Consider the following 20,867-nt stretch of genomic DNA (forward strand, 5'->3'; position numbering starts at 1 on the left):
ATTGTTTTCTGTTGCAGCGCAAATCAGCACCGATCGGCTCCGATTACGCGACCATAAATGCGCGCGCCCTCGTTCAACAGCAAGCCACTCGCTCGACCAACGCCGCCACAGCCGCCACCTTCTTTCGCAAAGTATGTCTTTCCTCTTTCCATGTTCGCAGGCTCGCTCACTTGCATACCGCGCTGAGGGAAAGACGCACTCGCACAATGCTACTTAGTTAAGAGATTTTAATTGTTTATTGTTAGCTCTTTATGTGTAACCGACGAGCTGATGCGATGTTACGCGATGATGCATATTACTGCTCCGCGCGCTCCATGTTTCGAAGTTTCTTCTTCGCTATTTTTTCCTCGCGAAAAAAGCCCCGGGGAGTCTTTCTGTCCAACTAGCACTTTTCCTCCTATAATGTATTGGTAATAACTTCGAAAATTGGCACTCAACAAATGATGATGGCTACGCTCCTCTAGCAGTAAGATGAATCAAAAGTGAATCGAACGAAACATACGACGCACTGACTGTTTTGCATCCCTAATTTTGCATCTTATTTATTCTTAATTTTATGTCGACTGGAAACGTGTTTTACTCGTGTTTCATACGTACTGACTAACTCTAGATACTTTCTGTAAGTTTTATTTTAATCCTAAGCTAGAGCTGAATGTTTTCGAGACGATTTTACTGCCACTGGATCGTAGTCACACGGACGTTCTAGGCGTTTACTGAAAAGAGGGTATAACCTTTTTTTTGTTTACTTATTCTTAATCGCATATTACTACACAAGTAAAAAATCAAAAAGTTTTATTTCTCTAATTTAGATTTTAATATTATTGACAGTATTGGTAATAAATTGAATGATTGAATTACACATTAGTTTTATCAAGTTGTCCGAAAATCCTGTACAGAGCCGTAGCGTGGACTCCCAGCGCCCTTGGCGAAAGTTCATTGGGCGCCCCTTTCTTACCAAAAAGAATGTGCAATAATTAACATTAAAAGAGCAATTCGTATCTTACCTACCTAAAAGAAGTGAGATTAAAAGTTCAGATACTTGATAAACATTCAATATTCAGCTGCACTTATACCTGAAAGTCTACGGGGATTAGAGTAAATTTCCCTAAATGGAAGATCATAAAATTTGTTCAAAGTTCTTTACAGAAATTTACAAAGTGGAAAGGGCTTAAGAAACATACATATACGCCAAATAAAATTTTCAAATGTTCAAAATCACCAATTGCTACGCGATGCAATACGGGTCCTTTTATCCCCTGAAACTTATGCTCGAATATGATTAAAGCAGATTGCTAAATATGAATAAAAAAATGCGTGAAAACTAACTAAAGTGCGTCAGTTGAAAGTTGGAATTGCTATTGGACGTATTCGGATCAAGAAAATCTAGCTTTTATGTGGATGTGTCGACGGGCTTGTACCAGACTACTGGATCAATTTGGACAATAAAATCTAACTCCAATGGTCGATGATCTGAATCGCCAACAAGCTTAGTGGAATCAACAAAATCTCTATTTTGTAGTAGATTGGTTGAAGGCAGAAAATGCCATCTTACCTAATCGAATCAAGAAAAATACAACTCTGGAGTGGGTCTCTCGATGATTTGGGAACACACCTGGACCTAGTGTCAATGAAAATCAGCTCTGAAGTGGTGATCGATGTTCGGAATCGCTATCCGACTTATTCGGGTTAATAAAATCCAACTCTGGAATGAGTCTGTCGATGGCCGGAATCACTACGTGCTATAGTGGGTTGGTTGGTGACCGAAATCGCCATCAAACCTATTCTAGTCAAGAAAAATGTTACTCTTGTATGGCTCGGTCGGTAGTTTGCAGACACGCCTGCACATAGTTGGGTCCAAATATTTTAACTTTAAAATGGGGCCTAATTGCCATAGGAAGCAAGAGGACCAAGAAGAAAATAAAACTCTGGGCTGATACTAAATATTTAGTTGCCAAAATCCCACTATGCAGTCGCTCTTGTCTATCAAAATCATCAGATACCTATAAAAGAGATTATAAACTACAGAGAAAGATTGCGAAGGGTTGTCGTTGTTGTAGCTGTCTGGAACATCTTTTGCTGAATGGGTTGCACGGGAGCAAAATGTCATTGCAAAATCCACACAGTTTCTGTACTCAGCATATTTTGGACAGCAGAACTGTGTTCTTTAATCACAGTTCTACTGATTTCCGGGAATCGGTAATTGCACTTCAACCATAGCACCATTTGGATGGATGGATGGAAGTATTCCCTAAAAGAATCCACTGGGAAAAGCTGAATTATTTCAAACCGATGATTTGAGAGTAAATTGTCAGTACTGCTATTCCAAAAGTCACTTGGTAACGCAATAGTGAAAAAAATATATATTAAGCTCTTTTTAGTGGAATGTATTCAACCGTCTAAGACGAGTTTAGTACTCTCCATGTAATTCCACTACGTTTTGTTATCTTTGCAGATACGTATTTCGACCGCAACTGTGTGGTCGTCTTCAGTGTCTTGTACTTGACTCGACTTTGCACTCTGGATTGTAGAAACAAATGTTTTAGCCATCAGTTTCGTCACTTCTTTTTGCAAACATACGTGCTCACTGCTGATAACAACACAAATATAAGAAAAAATGATGAATATCGGAGCAATGAGATGAAGTCAAGGAGCGGTAACCCTATGTCTACTTTATATCTACAGATGAAAACGTTTCTTTCTCGTTCCGAATTGTTTGTTCGGATTTTTAATGCTTTTGAGCAGAGTAGTGCAGTGGAGTTTTTGCGTTCGAAGTTTGGGTGTAGAACTTGCTCGAAAAATGAGCGAAAAATAAATACATCATCCATTTCAAATCAAAATATTGAAGTTAGCGCAGATTTTCTTTTTTTTTGTTTGTCTTCCATTAAAGACCTTATACTGTTGAGAAGTGATTGAGTAAGACGTGTTATTTTTGTCCTGTCTCCTTCTTCTTCTTCTTATTGGCATTACATCCCCCACTGGAACAGAGCCGCCTAGCAGCTTAGTGTTCATTAAGGCCCAAGTCAGTGGCGCATCCGTGGCGCGCCTGTCCGAATTAAATCATTATTTAAACATATTTGAACAAGTTTATCGTGATTCCAAACACACTTGTCGATTCAAAATTAAATGTTTATCATTTTCTGTAAAGGAATCATATGGAAAAAACTTATAGTTTTTGCTAAAATGACTTTTTACTGAGAAAAGAGCTCTAAAAGTAGAACACATGGATCTCTTATACATGATCTAGAGATCATTCAGGGTTATGTCTTGAAAATCGAAGCACATCCATCGATAGCTATTTTCCAAACGAACAATTTGGTGAAATAAACTTTCCAAATTATTCAGGCAAACTTCAGAAAATGACTTTTTCAGTAAATCTAAAATAATCTCATTTTGATCATAAAAGTAGCCATCTTCGTATCGTGGCAATGCATGAACTATCAAAATGAACATAATGAATTCTCGGACTCATCCACAGTACAGGGTAATGAGTTGTTGTTGACGGCTATATATATAAATATTTCAAAACTGGAATAATGGATAAAGCAATCTAAGTTCGTTTAGGTTTGCCGAATACCATTAGGGAAAAACGATAATTTGATCAAAGCCCATCTGGAACTTGTATTTTTTTTCAGGATGTATGGAATGAGTAGTCGGTAAAGTAATCAGGCAGGAACATATCACTCAGAACCAACGTGGTTTTCTGGGGGAAGCAAGGTTTGTCATATCACAATGATAAGAAAATTATTTTGAGCTTTTTAGTGGAATGTTTTCACCTGTCATAAGACGAGTTTGAACAATCCCATTGAATTCCACCACTTAATTGTATCCTGACAGATACGTATTTCGACCTCAACAGTAAGGCCGTCTTCAGTGTCTTGTACTTGACTCGACTTAGTCGAGTAAGTCGAGTCAAGTACAAGACACTGAAGACGGCCTTACTGTTGAGGTCGAAATACGTATCTGTCAGGATACAATTAAGTGGTGGAATTCAATGGGATTGTTCAAACTCGTCTTATGACAGGTGATATCACAATGGTCAAATATACAAACTTTGAGGTAAAAATGCCTTACAATTGTAATTTTTTTTTTTGTATAAAAACATATAACCTTTTCAAAATGAGTTATATGAGGTAAACAGAGAGCAAGAGAGGTGAAGAGTGATGAATATGGAACGAAAAGTAAGATTTGAATGATTATCGATAAACTACAGCATGAATTTAAAATTGTCAAAATATTTTTTTTAAATGGAGGCATTATTTCTAGAACAACATTTGAAAAGGGCGTACTAAGCAAATTTTATACTTTCCGGTCTACATACACAGCTATATACATAGACAAAGAATTCAAATGTTGGTCAAGATTTTTCTCTCTTGTATATATCAGGATGAACTCATCTCGCAATTAGCGATTGTCCCATTTTGAAAATAAAACTATAATGATCACCTGCCATGTATGTAAAGAAAAAGCCGTTTTTTCGATGTCTTCAAGAAAATTCAATGTATTGGTCATCTTTAGGTATAAAAACTATCTGTTTGCATGATTTTTTTTTCTCTGTTTGTATATTCCACAGTTTCACAACTGAAATATACAAATAATTGCAGCTTGAAAAGTTCACAACAATCATCTCACGATATGCGTTGCAGATCAAATTGAACGCAATTTTGTGTTCATCCTCTGCAGTCAGGGATAAAGACAGACATTATTGCTGTTCTCTGTTGTTGCTTGTTTTGGCATTTTTGAGCAACAGTTACACTCCTTGGCCGTGACCTAAAACGAACTTATTCGAAGCACAATGAATACGGGTAGCTGCGAAGATCCACCCTAACCTTTGAACAAATGAACAGCATTGATCTCATTTGAACTGCGGTATACGTTGTATGTATGTATGGGTGCGCTTGAGAATATGGTTCTGTTGCACCCAGAATTACTCTGTTTCTAATATAGAATTATGCAATGTATTATATATCAAAACAATTGTAATAAAAAGAGAAATTTGATGGTAGAATTTCTAGAATTCATAAAATTGTTTCATAACATACTTTTCCAATTACCAAACCATGCGCGAATATTCCCCGCTTATAAGAAGTGTGCTGTGGAAAGCAGAAACAAAAAAAAAACGATTCATATAGCAGCAGCAAAAGCAACATGAGTTCATCTTCCCACATACCTACGCGTGATACCGCACGTTGCGGGAGAAGAAATTATTCAAATATTCTGTGATCGTTTGCAGATAATATTCTTGTTGAAATAATTGAAGTGCAGGAACTAATATTTCACATTTTTTTGTTGAATGTTGTTATTTTTTTTAAATATTGTTTCTACTAAAGATTTTTCAAACCAGTTAAATTTTTGATAATTCCTGGTTCTTCGAAGCAATAGAAAATAAAACGTGGCTTGAGGATTCACGGCATATTGGACATCTTCGAGAAGTTATGATTTTTTTTACGAATCTGAGAATATTATAGCCGGAAATAGAATAAAAAACTCTTTCAATACACTAAGGTTTCTCTACAATGTCCGTTGCGCGGAAGGAAATTGTAAAAATATTTTGTAATTCATTAGAGGAAAGTAATATTTTGGGGATTCTTGGTCAAGTAATAGAGATTTTTTGAACATTTTCTCTTATTTCTCTCATATTTTTTATTTGAAGCAGCTGGGGATAGCTTATACAAGATTTATTGGTAGAAAATGTTTTTTTTTATATCGTAGCAATAATCAACTCAAAATAATACATGATACAAATTGATTTTTTTAAAAAAGAATTAATTGAAAAAATGCGCCAACATTTGAAAATCACAATTGGTAGCATGGATTGTATCAACGGTCCAGATCAACACAAATCAGTCACTGACATAACGCTACCCAACAAACATTGGAAGACGAAATTATTACATTGATAATTACTTCTTCAGAATATTCCTCCGGATATTCCTCCAGTAATTCCTCCGGATATTCCTCCAGGAATTCTTCCGGATATTCCTCCAGGAATTCCTCCGGATGTTCCTACAGGAATTCCTCCGGATATTCCTCCAGGAATTCCTCCGGATATTCCTCCAGGAATTCCTCCGGATATTCCTCCAGGAATTCCTCCGGATATTCCTCCAGGAATTCCTCCGGATATTCCTCCAGGAATTCCTCCGGATATTCCTCCAGGAATTCCTCCGGATATTCCTCCAGGAATTCCTCCGGATATTCCTCCAGGAATTCCTCCGGATATTCCTCCAGGAATTCCTCCGGATATTCCTCCAGGAATTCCTCCGGATATTCCTCCAGGAATTCCTCCGGATATTCCTCCAGGAATTCCTCCGGATATTCCTCCAGGAATTCCTCCGGATATTCTTCCAGGAATTCCTCCGGATATTCCTCCAGGAATTCCTCCGGATATTCCTCCAGGAATTCCTCCGGATATTCCTCCAGGAATTCCTCCGGATATTCCTCCAGGAATTCCTCCGGATATTCCTCCAGGAATTCCTCCGGATATTCCTCCAGGAATTCCTCCGGATATTCCTCCAGGAATTCCTCCGGATATTCCTCCAGGAATTCCTCCGGATATTCCTCCAGGAATTCCTCCGGATATTCCTCCAGGAATTCCTCCGGATATTCCTCCAGGAATTCCTCCGGATATTCCTCCAGGAATTCCTCCGGATATTCCTCCAGGAATTCCTCCGGATATTCCTCCAAGAATTCCTCCGGATATTCCTCCAAGAATTCCTCCGGATATTCCTCCAGGAATTCCTCCGGATATTCCTCCAGGAATTCCTCCGGATATTCCTCCAGGAATTCCTCCGGATATTCCTCCAGGAATTCCTCCGGATATTCCTCCAGGAATTCCTCCGGATATTCCTCCAGGAATTCCTCCGGATATTCCTCCGGATATTCCTCCGGATATTCCTCCGGATATTCCTCCAGGAATTCCTCCGGATATTCCTCCAGGAATTCCTCCGGATATTCCTCCAGGAATTCCTCCGGATATTCCTCCAGGAGTTCCTCCGGATATTCCTCCAGGAATTCCTCCGGATATTCCTTCAGGAATTCCTCCGGATATTCCTCCAGGAATTCCTCCGGATATTCCTCCAGGAATTCCTCCGGATATTCCTCCAGGAATTCCTCCGGATATTCCTCCAGGAATTCCTCCCGATATTCCTCCAGGAATTCCTCCGGATATTCCTCCAGGAATTCCTCCGGATATTCCTCCAGGAATTCCTCCGGATATTCCTCCAGGAATTCCTCCGGATATTCCTCCAGGAATTCCTCCGGATATTCCTCCAGGAATTCCTCCGGATATTCCTCCAGAAATTCCTCCGGATATTCCTCCAGGAATTCCTCCGGATATTCCTTAGAATATTCCTCCATGAAATCCTCCGGATATTCCTCCAGAAATTCCTCCGGATATTCCTCCAGGAATTCCACCGGAAGTTCCTCCAGGAATTCCTCCGGATATTCCTCCATTAATTCCTTCGGAATTTCATCCATAAATTCCTCCGGATATTCCTCTAGAAGTCTATCTGGATAATCCACTAGGAAAATCTCCGAATATTCCTCATGGAATTCCTCCGGCTATTCCTCCAGGAATTCCTCCGCATATTCCTCCAGGAATTCTTCCGGATATTCCTCCGGATATTCCTCCAGGAATTCCTCCGGATATTCCTCCAGGAATTTCTCCGGATATTGCTCCAGGAGTTCCTCCGGATATTCTCCAGGAATTCCTCCGGATATTCCTCCAGGAATTCCTCCGGATATTCCTCCAGGAATTCCTCCGGATATTCCTCCAGGAATTCCTCCGGATATTCCTCCAGAAATTCCTCCGGACATTCCACCAGGAATTCCTCCGGACATTCCTCCAGGAATTCCTCCGGATATTCCTCCAGGAATTCCTCCGGATATTCCTCCAGGAATTCCTCCGGATATTCCTCCAGAAATTCCTCCGGATATTCCTCCAGGAATTCCTCCGGATATTCCTTAGAATATTCCTCCAGGAAATCCTCCGGATATTCCTCCAGAAATTCCTCCGGATATTCCTCCAGGAATTCCACCGGAAGTTCCTCCAGGAATTCCTCCGGATATTCCTCCATTAATTCCTTCGGAATTTCATCCATAAATTCCTCCGGATATTCCTCTAGAAGTCTATCTGGATAATCCACTAGGAAAATCTCCGAATATTCCTCATGGAATTCCTCCGGGAATTCCTCCAGGAATTTATCCGAAAGTTCCTCCAGGAATTCCTCCAGAACTTCCTCCGGATATTCCTCCAGGAATTCCACCGGAAGTTCCTCCAGGAATTTCACCGGAAGTTCCTCCAGGAATTCCACCGGAAGTTCCTCCAGGAATTCCACCGGAAGTTCCTCCAGGAATTCCACCGGAAGTTCCTCCAGAATTCCACCGGAAGTTCCTCCAGGAATTCCACCGGAAGTTCCTCCAGGAATTTCTCTGGGAGTTCCTCCAGTAATTCCTCCGGAAGTTCCTCCAGGAATTCGCCCGGAGGTTCCTCCAGGAATTCCTCCGGAAGTTCCTTCAAGAATTCCTCAGGTAGTTCCTTCAGAAATACCTCCAGAAGTTCCTTCGGAAGATCCTTCAGGAATTCCTTCGGAAGTTCCTTCAGCAATTCCTCCGGAAGTTCCTTCTGGAATTCCTCCAGAAGTTCCTTCTGGAATTCCTCCGGAAGTTCCTTCTGGAATTCCTCCGGAAGTTCCTTCTGGAATTCCTCCGGAAGTTCCTTCTGGAATTCCTCCGGAAGTTCCTTCTGGAATTCCTCCGGAAGTTCCTTCTGGAATTCCTCCGGAAGTTCCTTCTGGAATTCCTCCGGAAGTTCCTTCTGGAATTCCTCCGGAAGTTCCTTCTGGAATTCCTCCGGAAGTTCCTTCTGGAATTCCTCCGGAAGTTCCTTCTGGAATTCCTCCGGAAGTTCCTCCAGGAATTCCTCCGGAAGTTCCTTCCGGAATTCCTCCGGAAGTTCCTTCCGGAATTCCTCCGGAAGTTCCTTCCGGAATTCCTCCGGAAGTTCCTTCCGGAATTCCTCCGGAAGTTCCTTCAGGAATTCCTCCGGAAGTTCCTTCAGGAATTCCTCTGGAAGTTCCTTCAGGAATTCCTCCGGAAGTTCCTTCAGCAATTCTTCCGGAAGTTCCTCCAGGTATTGCTCCGGAAGTTCCTCCAGGAATTCCTCCGGAAGTTCCTCCAGGAATTCCTCTGGAAGTTCCGCCGGAAGTTCCTCCAGAAGTGCCTCCAGGAATTCCCCACCAGTTCCACCAGGATTTCCCCCGGAAGTTCCTCCAGGAATTCCTCCGGAAGTTCCTCCAGGAATTCCTCCGGAAGTTCCTCCAGGTCGAACATCTGGAGGAATTCCTGGAAGAATAACTGGAGGAATTCCTGTAAGAATAACCGGAGGAATTCCTGGAGGAATATCCGGAGGAATTCTTGGAGGAATATCCAGAAGAATTCCTGGAGGAATGTCCGGAGGAATTCAAGGAGGAATAATTGGAGGAATTCCTGGAGGAATATTTGGAGTGATTCTTGGAGGAATATCCGGAGGAATTCCTGGAGGAATATCCGGAGGAATTCCTGGAGGAATATCCGGAGGAATTACTGGAGGAATATCCGGAGGAATTCCTGGAGGAATATCCGGAGGAATTCCTGGAGGAATATCCGGAGGAATTCCTGGAGGAATATCCAGAGGAATTCCTGGAGGAATATCCGGAGGAATTCCTGGAGGAATATCCGGAGGAATTCCTGGAGGAATATCCGGAGGAATTCCTGGAGGAATATCCGGAGGAATTCCTGGAGGAATATTCGGAGGAATTCCTGGAGGAATATTCGGAGGAATTCCTGGAGGAATATCCGGAGGAATTCCTGGAGGAATATCCGGAGGAATTCCTGGAGGAATATCCGGAGGAATTCCCTGAGGAATATTCGGAGGAATTCCTGGGGGAATATCCGGAGGAATTTCTGGAGAAATATCCGGAGGAATTCCTGGAGGAGTATCCGGAGGAATTCCTGAAGGAATATCCGGAGGAATTTCTGGAGAAATATCCGGAGGAATTACTGGAGGAATATCCGGAGGAATTCCTGGAGGAATATCCGGAGGAATTTCTGGAGGAATATCCGGAGGAATTACTGGAGGAATATCCGGAGGAATTCCTGGAGGAATATCCGGAGGAATTCCTGGAGGAATATCCGGAGGAATTTCTGGAGGAATATCCGGAGGAATTACTGGAGGAGTATCCGGAGGAATTCCTGGAGGAATATCCGGAGGAATTTCTGGAGGAATATCCGGAGGAATTACTGGAGGAGTATCCGGAGGAATTCCTGGAGGAATATCCGGAGGAATTCCTGGAGGAATATCCGGAGGAATTTCTGGAGGAATATCCGGAGGAATTACTGGAGGAGTATCCGGAGGAATTCCTGGAGGAATATCCGGAGGAATTTCTGGAGGAATATCCGGAGGAATTTCTGGAGGAATATCCAGAGGAATGCCTCTAGGAACTTCCGGAGGAATTCCTGGAAGAATATCCGGAGGAATCCTGGAGGAACTTCCGAAGGAATTCCTGGAGGAACTTCCGGAGGAATTCCTGGAGGAACTTCCGGAGGAATTCCTGGAGGAACTTCCGGAGGAATTCCTGGAGGAACTTCCGGAGGAATTCCTGGAGGAACTTCCGGAGGAATTCCTGGAGGAACTTCCGGAGGAATTCCTGGAGGAACTTCCGGAGGAATTCCTGGAGGAACTTCCGGAGGAATTCCTGGAGGAACTTCCGGAGGAATTCCTGGAGGAACTTCCGGAGGAATTCCTGGAGGAACTTCCGGAGGAATTACTGGAGGAACTTCCGGAGGAATTACTGGAGGAACTTCGGAGGAATTACTGGAGGAACTTCCGGAGGAATTCCTGGAGGAACTTCCGGAGGAATTCCTGGAGGAACTTCCGGAGGAATTCCTGGAGGAACTTCCGGAGGAATTCCTGGAGGAACTTCCGGAGGAATTCCTGGAGGAGCTTCCGCCTGGAGGAACTTCCGGAGGAATTCCTGGAGGAACTTCCGGAGGAATTCCTGGAGGAACTTCCGGAGGAATTCCTGGAGGAACTTCCGGAGGAATTCCTGGAGGAACTTCCGGAGGAATTCCTGGAGGAACTTCCGGAGGAATTCCTGGAGGAACTCGCGGAGGAATTCCTGGAGGAACTTCCGGAGGAATTCCTGGAGGAACTTCCGGAGGAATTCCTGGAGGAACTTCCGGAGGAATTCCTGGAGGAACTTCCGGAGGAATTCCTGGAGGAACTTCCGGAGGAATTCCTGGAGGAACTTCCGGAGGAATTCCTGGAGGAACTTCCGGAGGAATTCCTGGAGGAACTTCCGGAGGAATTCCTGGAGGAACTTTCGGAGGAATTCCTGGAGGAACTTCCGGAGGAATTCCTGGAGGAACTTCCGGAGGAATTCCTGGAGGAACTTCCGGAGGAATTCCTGGAGGAACTTCCGGAGGAATTCCTGGAGGAACTTCCGGAGGAATTCCTGGGGGAATTCCTGGAGGAACTTCCGGAGGAATTCCTGGAGGAACTTCCGGAGGAATTCCTGGAGGAACTTCCGGAGGAATTCCTGGAGGAACTTCCGGAGGAATTCCTGGAGGAACTTCCGGAGGAATTCCTGGAGGAACTTCCGGAGGAATTCCTGGAGGAACTGAATATCCGCAAGAATCCCTGGATAAATATCCGGAGGGATTCCTGGAGAAATATCCAATGGAATTCCTGGAGAATTATCCGGAGGAGTTTCTGGATAAATATCCGGAGGAATTCCTGGAGGAATATCCGGAGGAATTCCTTGAGGTATATCTGGAGGAATTCCTTGTGAAATATCCGGAGGAATTCCTGGAGAAATATCCAGAGGAATTTTTGGAGGAATATCCGGAGGAATTCCTGGAGGAATATCCGGTAGAATTCTTGGAGGAATATCCGGAATGAATTCATGGAGGAATATTCGGAGGAATTCCTGGAGGAATATCCGGAGAAATTCCAGAAGGAACTTCTGGAGGAATTTCTGGAGGAATATTCAAAGCAAATCCTGACGGAAATTTCCGGATAAATTCCTGCAGGGATTTTCGGAGCAATTCCTGGAGGAATATCCGGAGGAATTTCGTGAAGAATTTCCAAAGGAATTCCTGGAGGAATTTTCAAAGGAATCCCGTTAGGAGTTTCCGAAGGAATCCCATTAGGAGTTTTCACAGGAATTCCTTTAGAGATTTCCGAAGGAATTCCTAGAGGAATTTCCGAAGGAATTCCTAGAGGAATTTCCGAAGGAATTCTTAGAAGAATTTCCGAAGGAATTCTATGAGGAATTCCTTGAAGAACTTTTAGAGGAATTTCTGGAGGAGCTTCCGGATGAATTCCGCGAGGAACTACCGCAGGAATTCTTACAGAAAATTACGAACGAACTCCTGGAGAATCCTCTGGAGGATTTCGTGCTTCCGGAGCTTCCGGAGAGATTCATGAACGAACTTTCAAAACAGCTCCTAAACAAACTTGTGGTAGAAATCTTGAACAATTTTCAGAAGGAATTTCAGGAGTAACTTCCGGAGGATCTCCTGAAGTAGCTGAAAGTAACTCAAAAATCCATACAATAAACAGAAATTTCTAAAGGAATTCCTGTAGAAATTTTGGAGCAACTCCTGGACGAATTTCCGAAGAGATACCAGAGCTATTTAAAAAAATATTAGTATTTTGATAGTTGCAAATCTTCGAGTATTATTAACAGCTAATTGAATATATGTTTCGAAAAATAATTTGATAAACAAGAAAACAAATTTTCAACTCTATATTGAGCACCTTTAGTTTCTCTTTTTCTACTAATGCACCTTATATGCTATACTTTATCTTATAGATATTAGATTAGTGAATCTTGAATAAACAATACTTTGATGTTTCTCATATTGTTGGAAGTATTTGAAGAACTTCTAATATTGTGCTAATATTTCTTAGTTTCATAAAATATTAGTAGCTAGAATTTCCAAAACTCTGCCGCGCATTCCTTGATTGATAATCGTGAATGAATCCTTGATGCTTCCCAAATGTTTCCAGAATCAAGAGCTGTTTAAAAAAATAGAAGAATATTCAAAGAACACATTATACAATATTGGTTTCTATATTTCAAGTTTTTTTCAAGGATCTTTGATTGCAGCAAATCACAAACTATTCATATAATTTCCATTCTCACAACGTGCAACGAATGTAGTAAAATGAACCCATGCTGCTGCTGTATGTATTTTTTTCCATTTCTACTTTCCCCACCGTGCTGCATTTATGCGTGGAATATAGGCGCATGTTTTGGAAATTCAAAAAGCATGCTATGAAATATTTTGTTGAATTTTATAATTTGTACCATGAGAACCTTTATTTTCTTGAGATTTTATTGGTATATAAAACATTGAATATTTTATATTGAAAATCGAGTAATTCTAGGTGTAACCAGATCATATTTTTCAAGCACACCTATACATACAAACGAGTAGTGCGAAGGAAACGTGATCAAGGCAAGAGTGTTCATTTGTTCAAAGGTTAGGGTGGATCTGCGCAATCATGTGATTTGGATGTTGATTCCAAAAGAGGAGCAAGATAAGGACAAACTGCTTCATTGTTCATCCTAAGCTCCCATTGCCGCTTATCTCCCAAACAGGATACCTAAGTAAATTTTGTTAGCTCTTTTATCATTTGTATTCGTCAGCAATAAAAAGACGGTATATGGTATGCATCAATTTCCTTTTCATTCCAATGTTTTTGTTTGGATGGTATTGGGATCTTGATATGAAGAATTGGAGAACTAGCTCAAATATTTGAAGAAAAGTTGGTTCTCTTTATGTTGTCACTACAACTATATATGAATCGATGTTCTGGAATTACTATTTATGATTGTTAGTTCGTATCGAATAGAATATTTTATATAAAACAATTACCTTAGTATTTACCGCGTGAGTTTCTACTAAAGATGTTATTCGTATAAATTTAGTATTCCAATGAATTTGAATTATTATAAATACCCTTTTTGATACAGGATATCAATACTTTTCAATTATTCATTATACTATAGTTCCTGTATGTTGTTAGCAAGTTCATTTCTTGTGATGTTCATCCAAGAAATTTTAAATTTGCGGTTGGTCCGCAGATGCTCGACTGACTTGGGCCTTAAGCACTTCCATAGTTATTAACTGAGAGGTTTCTAAGCCAGGTTACCATTTTTGCATTCGTATATCATAAGGCTAACACGATGATACTTTTATGCCCAGGGAAGTCGATGACAATTTCCAATCCGAAAATTGCCTATACCGGCACCGGGAATCGAACCCAGCCACCCTCAGCATGGTCTTGCTTTGTAGCCGCGCGTCTTCCCGCACGGCTAAGAAGGGCCGTGTCCTGTTGTCCTGTCATATTTTCGAGTTTAAGTTTAGCCTTAAAAAATGGTTGAATCTGGAGTGGAAAATTTGTCAGCTGGATAACAGTTCTCGGCGCTGAAAGTTATTGGATAAATCAACATAAATCCCTTCAGAAAAAGATAAGTACAAACATTTATCTATCTATTGAAGAATTAGAAATTTCGGCACACCCCTCTAAAGCCGCAATTGCATTAACACTAGCATCATGAACTATCCACGATTACGGAGGAGTTCTGGCAAAACAATGTTTCTATTTTTAGTATTCGCAACTGTGCCGGGAATAGGTCCTTGCCGGGAATACCATCCGCAACTTTATTCATTTCTTATTGAAAAAATGTTCAACAATGTTGGTTTTGACGCATTGTCTAAGGGGCATGCCACTTTTGGCTATGTCGTTAGTGTACGATCCGAGAAACGGAAACGCGAGATAAAACTTAGTCAAATGTCAGAACAAAATTAAATAAATGACTCTAGAGGAATCAGTTTGCTTACTGAGCAGAAAGTGATACATAAATAATCCATCCCAACAGAATAAACGGAACTTCAGAGTTTCTAGTGTAAATACATTGTCTAGAACTAATTATCATTTCTTCTATTGGCCTAATGAATCATAAGCATTAAAAAAGAGCTGTTCAAAAAAAGTAATGAAAAGTAACATGTAAAATAAACGTAAATTAAAAAAAATATATTTAGCTGTGCATTCTTATTTAACCTCAAATTTAAATAAAATAAGTTTTGACATGAAAATTATTTTGAGCTTTTTAGTGGAATGTCTTCACTTGTCATAGGACGAGTTTATACAATCCCATTGAATTCCACCACTTAATTGTATCTTGACAATTAAGTGGTGGAATTCAATGGGATTGTATAAACTCGTCTTATGACAAATAAAATAAGGTTTGCACAAATTATTCGATTACTATCAACAGCCTAAATATCTCCTTATTTTCAATTCCACTTCTTTTCTAGAAAAAAAAACTGTGCGAATACCGGAACCAGTACTTAATGATGATATTTTATCAGTAGAAGAATGGATGTACCTTATCATATAAAGTATTCAGTGTGGCGTAAGGTATGTAATTGAGCACTAGGATGAAAATAAAGAATGCGTGGAGTAATATTTAGTATATGCTGAAGGTGAGTGAGGGTAAGATTTAGGAGCAATCGTTGCGATACAAAATGTACAGTGCTTGATAGATCGTGTTGAAGAGTGCGTCGGTTTGTGAGATTTTTTCTACGTCGCGGAATAAATATAAGTTGATAAATCGTAAAGAGGGTAAGTGTGTTCGTATTTTGTGCTGGACGTAGTACGGTCGCGCGGTTATTAAAATATCTGATTCTGCTGTGTGGACAAGTAAACTGGAAAATGAAATTAATCAGTTCAGTGCAGATTTGTTTGTGTTTTGTATTGGACTTAGAACGATCGGATATCGCGTCTAGACATGTTTACTTAACAAAGCAGAACGATCGGCCGATCACCGAAATTTGGTTCTGCTTTGTGCGGTCTTTAATTGAAATAATTAGTTTTGTTTTCATCGATCAAACTACACGCTATACATGGCATACCGTTTACCAAAACGAACCCTGCCACACTCTCTACCCCATATATCCAACATCTTAGTGATCTTTCGTGAAAATGCAGATGACTCGTCGGCTTCTATCAAAGCGAGTATCACGTCAACAATTTCCTACCTATTCCCTAATTGACCTGCATTCGGACACGGCCGGCGCTGGTATTGCTTATTTTTGGTTCACCAGTTCTTACACATTGAAGATGATGTTAGTCCCAAACTTCATCTGTTGGTTCTCTGTGTAATTACAGCTGACCTGGCAATAACGGAGTAGCAACAGTGGGCGGTCAATCATGCTAATGCTCATGCTCAAGACCTTACTGTTGAGGTCGAAATACGTATCTGTCAAGGTACAATTAAGTGGTGAAATTAAATAGGATGGTACAAACTAGTCTTATGACAAGTTCATTAAAGATCAATGCCAAAATCTACCACCAACAACATCGCAATCAATAATTCTAAAACCCTAAATCCTCTGCTTTTCCTATTGTGTATTTGTGATCCCTAACGTCGAGTCACTCGATAAATTAACAAGTAATCCAGCACAAATTGTTTGCCCACTAAAGCAATCTTTTGCAATCTGAAAGAATATACATAGACAGCCCTAGTAACCGTTAGCACTATATTACGCCAAATCGCCATTTAGGGCCAATATACGGCTATTTAAAAACTGATAAGCATTACAGTAGCACTATATGGTCGATTTGGCGAAATACACGGCTTATTTGTTACTTGGGCAGTATTTCTTCGACTCAAATTATTGAATAAATTAAAGTCGACGAAAAAACTTCCATGCATTTGTCAAATGATTGTTATGATGTTTACATACCATAGCACATACATAAATAACTGATTAACAATTGCCACTTTATAATATTTCATTGAGATACTTACTTCTGTAAGTAATTTCATGCGAATGCAAGGGCGAGAAATGTTTGTTTACGTTTTCCGTTATCTGTACTACGTTGTTGTTATTTTTTCATTGAAAATAACCTAGCTTTTAGTTTAACCAGCATAAAACTTGCTGGTCCTAAAATGGTTTTGAAAAAGTTAAGATAAAACTTCTAGAAGCTGGTTGAAATGCTGTTATTGGGCCAGTTCATGAGTAACGGTTTTATGCATTTTAAGTTTTATTTAAAAAAATGTCGCCGATTTAAACTAAATAATGATTTTTATAATCAAAATATCTTGCATATACATTTTTAAACTATTTAAACAATGAAATTTGTCACCCTGATAAGGTTTCTGAAATAAAAATGGATTATTTAAGTAATAAAAGAGGTTATTAGTTGAAAATGAAATTGAATGACAATTAATTAAACATGTTAAAACACTAAATAGTATGAACTAACGAAGCGCATTGATTTAAACTAATTATTTATCATGGTTTCACCAGAAAAAAAAATCATGGCATACACTGACCCCACAATCATGGGTCACACACTAATATGGGTCATTTCCATTCGATCAACATGCAAAATGGAGTGACTAATTATTGTTACAAAGTGACCCATATATGTGGAGTCAGTGTACATTTCAGCCTGCATATTGCGATTCTTTTCTAAAATTAGCATACTGGCTTTCCAGTTACGCGCGCGCCGAGTTGTGCGCCATGCAAAAAGTAAATACACCCAATATTTTTTTTACACGGTTGGTATTCTTTAATTTCCCGGTCAACCTGATTTTTCACAGCTTTTCAAATACCACTTGAATTTTCTTTGATTTTTTGTGAATTTTTTCATGGGGTTAACTCATAGTTTCATCAACGCTAATGGTCGTAATCAACTAAAACCCACCCGTGTAAAAAAAGAATCGGGTGTAAACCAATGTCAAACAGATGAGAGCTTTCGGTGAGCTTTTCCATGCACGTTCGCTTCTAAAGTATGCAGCATTTTGTTGTCACTCTACAAAAGGTATTCTTTGGTAGAATTGTTTGTTTGAGTTTTTGATAGTTTTTACTTTTATTAAGTCTGCGTTATGTTTGGTATATTTTTGTGGTGGATCTTGGTAGTGTAAACTGTGTAATATGCGATGTAATATTTTAAAAACTGATAAAAATTGTTCAAGTACCACAATATAACGCACAACTAAGCGAGGCAGAGGTGACTGAGCAAAACGCTCAAAAAAAAACTCGAGAACCACAATATGTCGTCAAGAGACAGATATGTTTGAGAAACTGCATATGTAAGATTTTTGGCCAAAATGAGATTTTTATATATTCTGAATCCTTGCCCAAAAAAAAATGTTCAGGAATGTATGATTTTTTTTCGTTTATTTGAGGAACTCCATATGTGCACGCACTTTGAAGAACAATTATAGAGTTCTGCTTAAAGTTTTCGCACTGGAAGTGTCCCACAGTGTTAAGTTTTGCCAAAAACTATTGATCTGTATCGAAAAAATCAAAAGATTTGGTGCCAATTTGTCCAATTTGTTGTTTTCCCGAAATGTTGTAAAATGGACTTCTCAAACAAATAATTTAATTATTCCTAATCCTTTTTGTTTCTGATTGAAATCCCTGCATTGCAGGAAGAAAAACATTGTTTTTGCAGTTACAAAAAAAAATAAACAAATAATCAACAGGAGAGTTGACAGCTGTTTATTTATTAGCTTATAGGTTGTATAATGCAACGTACACGCCAGTCAAGCAGTTTGACGAACATTGACTCCGCCCCCAAGAAAACGCTTCGGTTACTGCTTTGATTGAACGTGTGTGAAGTTGTTCGAACAACCATTTGACAGTTGGCGGCTCGGTTGGAAAAAATTTAAACGGTTTGATTTTGGTTTGAGTTGTCGGGGGTGGAGTCAAGGTGCGCCGTTCATGTTTGAGCATTTGTAGTGAAGTTGTACAAACCCCCATACAAGGATGTTAACGATCATTCAGTAATTTGCGTTCGATCATTTAGTATTTTGTCAATAACACATTCCAGAAGCTGAATTTCAAATCATGTTGTATGGTGGACTTCTAGTGCCAAGGTTTTGACGTAGGACTACGTCTGTGTTTTCTATATTGGGGTACACTTTACGATTGCGAAAATCGGGAACCGTCACGAAAATATGATAGACTTTAAACTTTAATATCTAAGCTGTTTCTCGATGGATTTTCAATTTTTTCGGACTATTCGATCAAGGATGAGTCAACGCTTCTTTGTATTTATTTGAAAATACTGATTTTTAACTATTTATTATCGATAATTGATAAAAAGTTTAGAAATAGGTCAACCAACCAATCACGTACATGCATCACTAGCACAGACATCAAAAATCAATCACTTGCGGGTTTAGATCTAATCCTCAGTTTGAACAAGATTTTACGCATAGCAGACGCATCAAAGCGATCGTAGCGGAGCGGACACAGCATCACGGAGGCGCTAATAACATTTTCAAAGAAAATCCATCGCATTGGTGGTGGTGCTCGATGTGTTGCTGCAGATCATTCAACCTCAACGAACCAGAATTTCATATGAAGAAAAGGTTGACCATAAAAAAGAGAACTGTGGCGATCCCGCACCGCCAGTGCCGATGCTGAAAATTTATTACAAATTGTGGTGTCAGTTAGTTGGAAACGAGCATTGGGAAAAGAAAATAGGTTCTTTTCAGGACCAACATTTTATGGAAAGAAAGAGTTAACTGCGTTAATGGACTGTTTCTGTGGCATCGGGTTTGGCGTTGTAGATTGGTTGCTGTTAGTGATTCCATCCATTAAAATTCACTACATCATCTCCCTCCGACGCGCTATCAAATTCGCTATTTACGATTGAGTTTTGCACTTTGAAGAAAGTTTATTTCGGATAGTCGGATCAACCTTCTTTTGTACAAAATCAATGAAGACGCCACCTCAGTGGAAACTATCTACAGCAACCACCCATCGGTGAACGTCTCTCGGGCAGACAGATGCCGAAAGATAATGTTTTTGAAGAAACTTCGTCTTGAGTCAAATTTCTGTTGTCATTCCTCGCAACAATACGCATCTTAGATAAACAACATCTAATAACCAAATTCAGAATCTTGCGAGAAAGTTTCATAGGATTCTTAGAATCTGTCATTCTCCGAATGGTCCGTTGTCTGCTGCGGAATCCCGATCAAAATGGCTCGCGCGCTGGAAAGCAGTTTTCTTATATCTAATGAAGTAATTCCATTAGCCCCGCCCCTTCATTAATCGTTATGAGTGCACATTATATTCACACCCATATCAGATCACAAAGGGGCGGGGCTAACGGGCTTAATTTATTAAATACAAGAAAGCTGCTGTTCGGCGCGCGCGAGTCATTTTGATCGGGATTCCACAGAGAGCGGTTCGACATTCGATGCAGCGGAGCGGACACAGCAGCACGAAGTGGGTGGCAGTGTGGCAATGCTGCAAATTTATTTCAACCTTTGGAGGCTTAGCGAAAAATCATCAAGTGGCGGTCGGACAGTTGCAACGCAAGGTGTCGACAAGCGATTGGATGCAGTTAGTTATTGGAAAGCCGCATTGGGAAAAGAAAATTGGCTCTTCTCAGGACCAACATTTTATGGAAAGAAAGAGTTAATTGCGTTAATAAACTGTTTCGGTGGCATCGGGTTTGGTGTGGTAGCTTGGTTGCTTTTAGTGATCCCATCTATTCAAATTTACTGCATCATCTCTCTCCGACGCGCTATCAAATTCGCTATTTACGATTGAGTTTTGTACTTTGATGAAAGATTATTTCGGATAGTCGGATCAACCTTCTTTTGTATAAAATCAATGAAGGCGCCACCTAAGTGGAAACTATCTACAGCAACCCATCGGCGAACGTCGCTCGGACAGACAGATGCCAAGAGATAATGTTTTGTAATGTGAAGAAACTTTGTCTTGAGTCAAATTTCTGTTGTTATTCCTCGCAACAATACGCATCTTAGATAACCAACATATCATAACCA

At 40.2% G+C, this 20,867-nt stretch overlaps 2 protein-coding genes across 4 annotated transcripts in view; one reads left to right on the forward strand and one right to left on the reverse strand.

The window, feature by feature from the left end:
• LOC134214429 (uncharacterized) overlaps positions 1 to 859 on the forward strand; it is a 29,875-nt gene extending 29,016 nt beyond the window's left edge. For both annotated transcript variants that reach the window (XM_062693804.1, XM_062693805.1), the window contains exon 5: positions 18 to 859. The gene's annotated coding sequence lies outside the window, so the exon portion shown is untranslated. The remainder of the gene's footprint in view (positions 1 to 17) is intronic.
• The window catches only part of LOC134214431 (uncharacterized), a 481,597-nt gene that overhangs the window by 235,573 nt on the left and 225,157 nt on the right, over positions 1 to 20,867 (reverse strand). The window lies entirely within an intron of this gene.

This window comes from Armigeres subalbatus, chromosome 2 (genome assembly GCF_024139115.2).
Source record: "Armigeres subalbatus isolate Guangzhou_Male chromosome 2, GZ_Asu_2, whole genome shotgun sequence".
In the NCBI taxonomy this organism is placed as follows: domain Eukaryota; kingdom Metazoa; phylum Arthropoda; class Insecta; order Diptera; family Culicidae; genus Armigeres; species Armigeres subalbatus.